Genomic DNA, 6,000 nt, shown 5'->3' with positions numbered 1-6,000 from the left:
TTGCCCAAAGGACTATAATAAATAAAAAGGAACTGAAAACTGAGCCCTGTTGAACTCCTACATGCACACTATATTTCATACTTTGTTTATTGTAAATGCACACCTTGCTGACTGCATCTCCAAATAAACCATTCATCTACCATCTAGGGCCCAGATTACAGTGTGTCAAATCTGGTCAAAGCCTTCTCATGTTCACAAGAGTTAAACAGAGTAAGTGACTGACTCCTAGCTAAATACTTCCGAAGTTGTCTCACTAAGGCCCTTTAAGGCCCTCATGCTTTCCGAAATCCGCTGAAACTACACCTGACTGTCCCCCTTCCATACTCATACACATATGTGTATGTCATGACTCATGCACTGTTCTTTTCCTGACGCTTGTACATTACCCTATGTACTATACATACACTTTAGATGAGTTGTAGTGCACCTGAGCACTGTACACAATGTTTTATTATTATTATTATTATTATTATTAAGTAGAAACACTGATAGTTCTTCTTCCTGGCATAAAGCTGAACTGTAATAGTGAATGTGTGCTCCTAAACATACAGACATATAAAAACATGCACACATTCATAAAAGATATAAGGCAGAGAAACATTACCATGACATGTGAGGGTGGGGCTGAGAAGTTCCTGGCTTTGGGTAAATGAAAATACAGGAGGATCAGTTAATTATGATTTTATCCAACATATTCCCCTCTCAGATTCACACACTTATTGCAGTGGTCCTTCAGTTTTTCTAAGCCCTGTACAAAAAGAACTCAGAATGTTGGGCCTCCAACCAGGCCTTTCATGGTACCCTTAAAGCCAGGAACTTTCCAGTACCCTCTTGTATGCGATTGAGTGCATACTCTTTTACTCTTTTACTCCTTTACTTGTTTCAGTCATTTGACTGCGGCCATGCTGGAGCACCGCCTTTAGTCGAGCAAACCGACCCCGGGACTTATTCTTTGTAAGCCCAGTACTTATTCTATCGGTCTCTTTTGCTGAACCGCTAAGTGACGGGGACGTAAACACACCAGCATCGGTTGTCAAGTAATGCCAAGGGGGACAAACACAGACACACAAACATACACACACATACACACATAAATATATATATATACATATATACGACAGGCTTCTTTCAGTTTCCGTCTACCAAATCCACTCACAAGGCATTGGTCGGCCCGGTGTATTTCCTTTCAAAATGGGTCGTTACTTATGATATAAATATTGTGTTTGATGTATGACATTTTGAGTCATCTTGTTTCTCTGACAACAAATTAGCTACGAACCAACTCTTTTATATCCTCTGAGTATATATAACTGAGTATCCTTTGAGCAATCTTTACATTTAGAGAATTGATTTTTCTTCACTATGAAAGACACAGTTCCTTTAACTTAATCTTACTTTCTCCATATTTACTATATCTTCTTCATTTCTGCTCTGTCAGTTCCATATGTATACACTATCAACTCCTCAGTTATTTGAACTATTTCTATATCTATTCAGTGGAGGCGCAATGGCCCAGTGGTTAGGGCAGCGGACTCGCGGTCATAGGATCACGGTTTCGATTCCCAGACCGGGCGTTGTGAGTGTTTATTGAGCGAAAACACCTAAAAGCTCCACGAGGCTCCGGCAGGGGATGGTGGTGATCCCTGCTGTACTCTTTCACCACAGCTTTCTCTCACTCTTACTTCCTGTTTCTGTTGTACCTGTATTTCAAAGGGCCAGTCTTGTCACTCTCTGTGTCACGCTGAATATCCCCGAGAACTACGTTAAGGGTACACGTGTCTGTGGAGTGCTCAGCCACTTACACGTTAATTTCACGAGCAGGCTGTTCCGTTGATTTGGATCAACCGGAACCCTAATCGTCGTAACCGACGGAGTGCTTCAAGATTTCTATTCTATCAGATCCATATCTACTCAGTCATAAGTCAACAAAGGTTTTTATAAATTCAAGGTCAGCCCTTATAAGTTCAAGGTCAGCCCTTACCAAGCAGCAGCTCCATAATCAAACCCATTCTGATATGAACCCCTTCTTTTTTGTGTGTCAGTACATCGTTATCTTTTTTTAAGACAGCAGAGTGTGATTCGAGAGAGACTTGACTGCTATTTCTTGCTCTCTCATTAGCTCATTTTTATACAGTGTTCACATTTGCTTAACAAAGCAGACAAAACAACTTAAAAATAGGGATTCCATGTTTCCTAAGGCCCAAAAATCTTATAATTTTAAAAAGAAATGAATTTTATTTTTACTGGCAAACAGTGTGGTCAAGAAGCTTGGTTCCTCTCTGTTATCTTGGGGAAGCGTCTTCTGCTATAGCCCCAGGCTGACCAATGCATTGTGAGGGAATTTGGTTGACGGAAACTGTATGGAAGCCCATTGTCATCCTCCTCCACCACCTCATCATCACCATCCCTCTCCCCCTCCTCCTCCTCCTCATCATCATCATCATTTTAACATTCACTTTGCTTGCATGAGTAGGATGGAGTTTACTGAGGCAGAGTTTCTATGTCCAGAAGAACAAAATAATAATTTCTATTTACAGCTGTTTATTGCAGCTTTCAAAACTCAACGTCTCCCATCTATTAAAAAAAAGGGGGGAAAAACAACAAGTTTTGAATATCCTTCACTGCTTTCCTGAAAAGGGATGCAAAGCAAAAATATAAATATGGAGACAAAGAGAATATTTAGGGTAAATGTTAAAATATTGATTTCTTTTCATTTCGATAATGAAAATGACGATTGTGGTGGTGGTGGTGGATTTGGTGATGACGACAACGATGACACGATGATGATCATGATGATGATGACAATGTCAACAACGGTAATGATGATGAGGAGGAGGAGGAGGAGGATGTGGTGGTGGTGGAGGAGGAGAGGAGGTGGTGGTGGAGGAGGAGGAGGATGTGGTGGAGGAGGAGGAGGAGGTGGTGGTGGTGGATTTGGTGATGACGACAACGATGATAACAACGATGACACGATGATGATCATGATGATGTTGACAATGTCAACAACGGTAATGATGATGATGATGATGATGATGAGGAGGAGGAGGATGTGGTGGTGGTGGTGGAGGAGGTGGATGAGGAGGTGGAGGTGGTGGTGGAGGAGGAGGAGGTGGAGGTGGATGATGAGGAGGTGGTGGAGGTGGTGGTGGAGGAGGAGGTGGAGGTGGAGAATGAGGTGGTAGTGGTGGAGGAGGAGGAGGTGGAGGATGAGGTGGTAGTGGAGGTGGATGAGGAAGTGGAGGTGGAGTTGGTGGAGGTGAGGAGAAGAAGATGGTGATGATGTACCTCATGTAATATAGTATTTGGTACATATTCAAGCCAATAAGTGTACCACGATGCAGTTGCTTGGACTGTTAGAAAAAGCAGTCAAATCTCCTCCTCAAATAATATCTTACTCTTCTTTTATTCTTTTACTTGTTTCAGTCATTTGACTGCGGCCATGCTGGAGCACTGTCTTAAAATGGTTATAATTGAAGAAATCGACCTTAGGACTTATTCTTTGTAAGCCTAGTACATATTCTATCATTGTCTTTTTGCTGAACCACTAAGTTGCGGGGGATGTAAACACACCAGCATCGGTCGTCAATGGATGGTGGTGATTGGGGGGGGGGGCAAAAACAGACACAAAGACACACACACATAGATATATACATACATACATATATATATATATATATATATATTTCCATCGACCAAATCCACTCACAAGGCTTTGGTCCGCCTGAGGCTGTAGTAGAAGACACTTGTGCAAGGTGTCACGCAGTGGGACTGAACCCAGAACCATGTGGCTGGTAACAAGCTTCTTACCACACAGCCATGCCTGCACCTCTCTTAGCAAAAACAAAACAAAAATATTATTAGTAATAAAAGAAAACACAATGTGATGTTCAGTGCACTGTGCTTAGGAAACAGACGGAATGGTCATGGATGGAATAGGAATACCTTTGATCATGGATCTGCTGAGTTAAGACTGACTTAGGGCTATGTAACAACAAGGATGATGACAACAACATCAAAACAACTGGTACATATGTTATTGACCTCAGAAAGAATGAAACTAAGTACATTAGCATTTCTGCCAAATTGCCTAATCTCTTTCTGTATTAATAAGTACCTCTATTGTGTGGAATAATGGCCAAAACATTTCAGATTTGGATTGCAATATTTGGTTTCAGTTTTGTTTCGCATTGTTTCTGTTTTGGGGTTTTGAATTCAAATGACACCAATTCCCAATTCTAATTTTGATTTCCATCCTTTCAGAACACCAACAAAATAATCAGATCCATAATATACTGGAATTGATTCAATTGTTTGTACAACTTCACATAAGAGATTTGGCTTTGTGCCTGAGGATGAAGAAATTTCTATATATATATGAAGAGAGAGGGGGAGAGTGCGAGAAGAGACAGGCAGAGAGAGGGAGAGAGAGAGAGAGAGAGAGAGAGATTTGCTTGTTTGATAATCTAAATCTTCCATCATAATTCCATTCACATGTAGGATGCATTATCGGAATCAATCCCAGGACTTGAGTGGTACATTATTTTGTTGGACCTTTCAAGGATGAAAAAAAGTTGATTGCTTTTCATTTGGAATTAAGGGTAAAATTAATCTAATGAGTTTATTAAAAATTCAGCTGACAAAGCTGAAAACCAGAAATTCTTTTATTTCTGCCTCGCCCCTTTTTGATATCAATTACGTAATGCAAAAACTGATTGTCATAACTTCCAGAATGTTGAAAGTAGAGGAAATCTGTTGCCTTCTTTTACTTGCTTCAGTCCTGGACTATGGCCGTACTGGGGTACTGCCTTCAAGGGTTTGATCAAACAATTCAACTCAGTACTTATTTTTTAAAGTCTGATATTTATTCTATTGGTCTCTTTTGCCGAACCACTAAGTTGTAGAGACATAAACAAATGAATACTACTTGTCAAGCAGTAGTGGGGTTAAATACACAGACACACATACAGACATATACATATTTGTATATATAGAACAAGCTTCTTTCAATTTCTGTCTATCAAGTCCACTCACTAGGCTTTGGTTGGTCGAGGGCTGTAGTAAAATACACTTGCCCAAGTTGCTGTGCAGCGCAACTGAACCAAAGACCACATGGTTAGGGATCCAGCTTCTTAACCACACGGCCATGCCTGTACATCAATTTTTTTCCCCATTTTTAGCTGCACTGTTAGATTTATTCAAGTAGTCTGTTAAGTACTTGTATTAATAACTTTTGCTAAAGCCCACTTAACTGACCGCTTTACAAAAATTTTTCTGGATTGACTAACAGTTAGGAAGGAGCGACATGATACTAATAAATTAGATCATTTGGAAGTGCACTTCATTTATTTTTAGTAAATATAAAGATGATAATGGAAATGATAGTGTAAGGAAAAGCAGAGATGATGGCACTAAAGGAGATGACGATGGTATGGCAGAGGTCTTGATAATGTCATCATCATCATCGTTTAATGTCCCTTTTCCATGCTAGCATGGGTTGGACGGTTCGACCGGGATCTGGGAAGTCAGGAGGCTGTACCAGGCTCTAGTCAGATCTGGCAGTGTTTCTACGGCTGGATGCCCTTCCTAACGCCAACCACTCAGTGAGTGTAGTGGGTGCTTTTTATGTGCCACCAGCACAGGTGCCAGGAGAGGCTGACAACAACCATGATTGGTTGGTGCTTTTTACGTGCCACCGGCGCGGAAGCCAGTCAAGGCGGTGCTGGCATCAGCCATGTTCGGATGGTGCTTTTTACGTACCACTGGCACAGGTATCACAACTACAATTTCTATATGATTTTTTGATGTTGATGTACTTGACTCAGTAGGTCTCCTCAAGCACAGCAGGTTGCCCTACGATCCAAGGTAAGTACAGCAGGCCATCCTTCTATGTGAAGCTGGTGCAGGAAACAGCCATGAACTCATGTTATTTGTCGGGTCTTCACAGTCACAGCATATCTCCAGACAGGCGTTGTGAGTGTTTATTGAGCGAAAACACCTAAA

Source organism: Octopus sinensis, linkage group LG1 (genome assembly GCF_006345805.1).
Source record: "Octopus sinensis linkage group LG1, ASM634580v1, whole genome shotgun sequence".
NCBI classification, from domain to species: domain Eukaryota; kingdom Metazoa; phylum Mollusca; class Cephalopoda; order Octopoda; family Octopodidae; genus Octopus; species Octopus sinensis.
Note: the sequence above shows the minus strand (reverse complement) of the source record.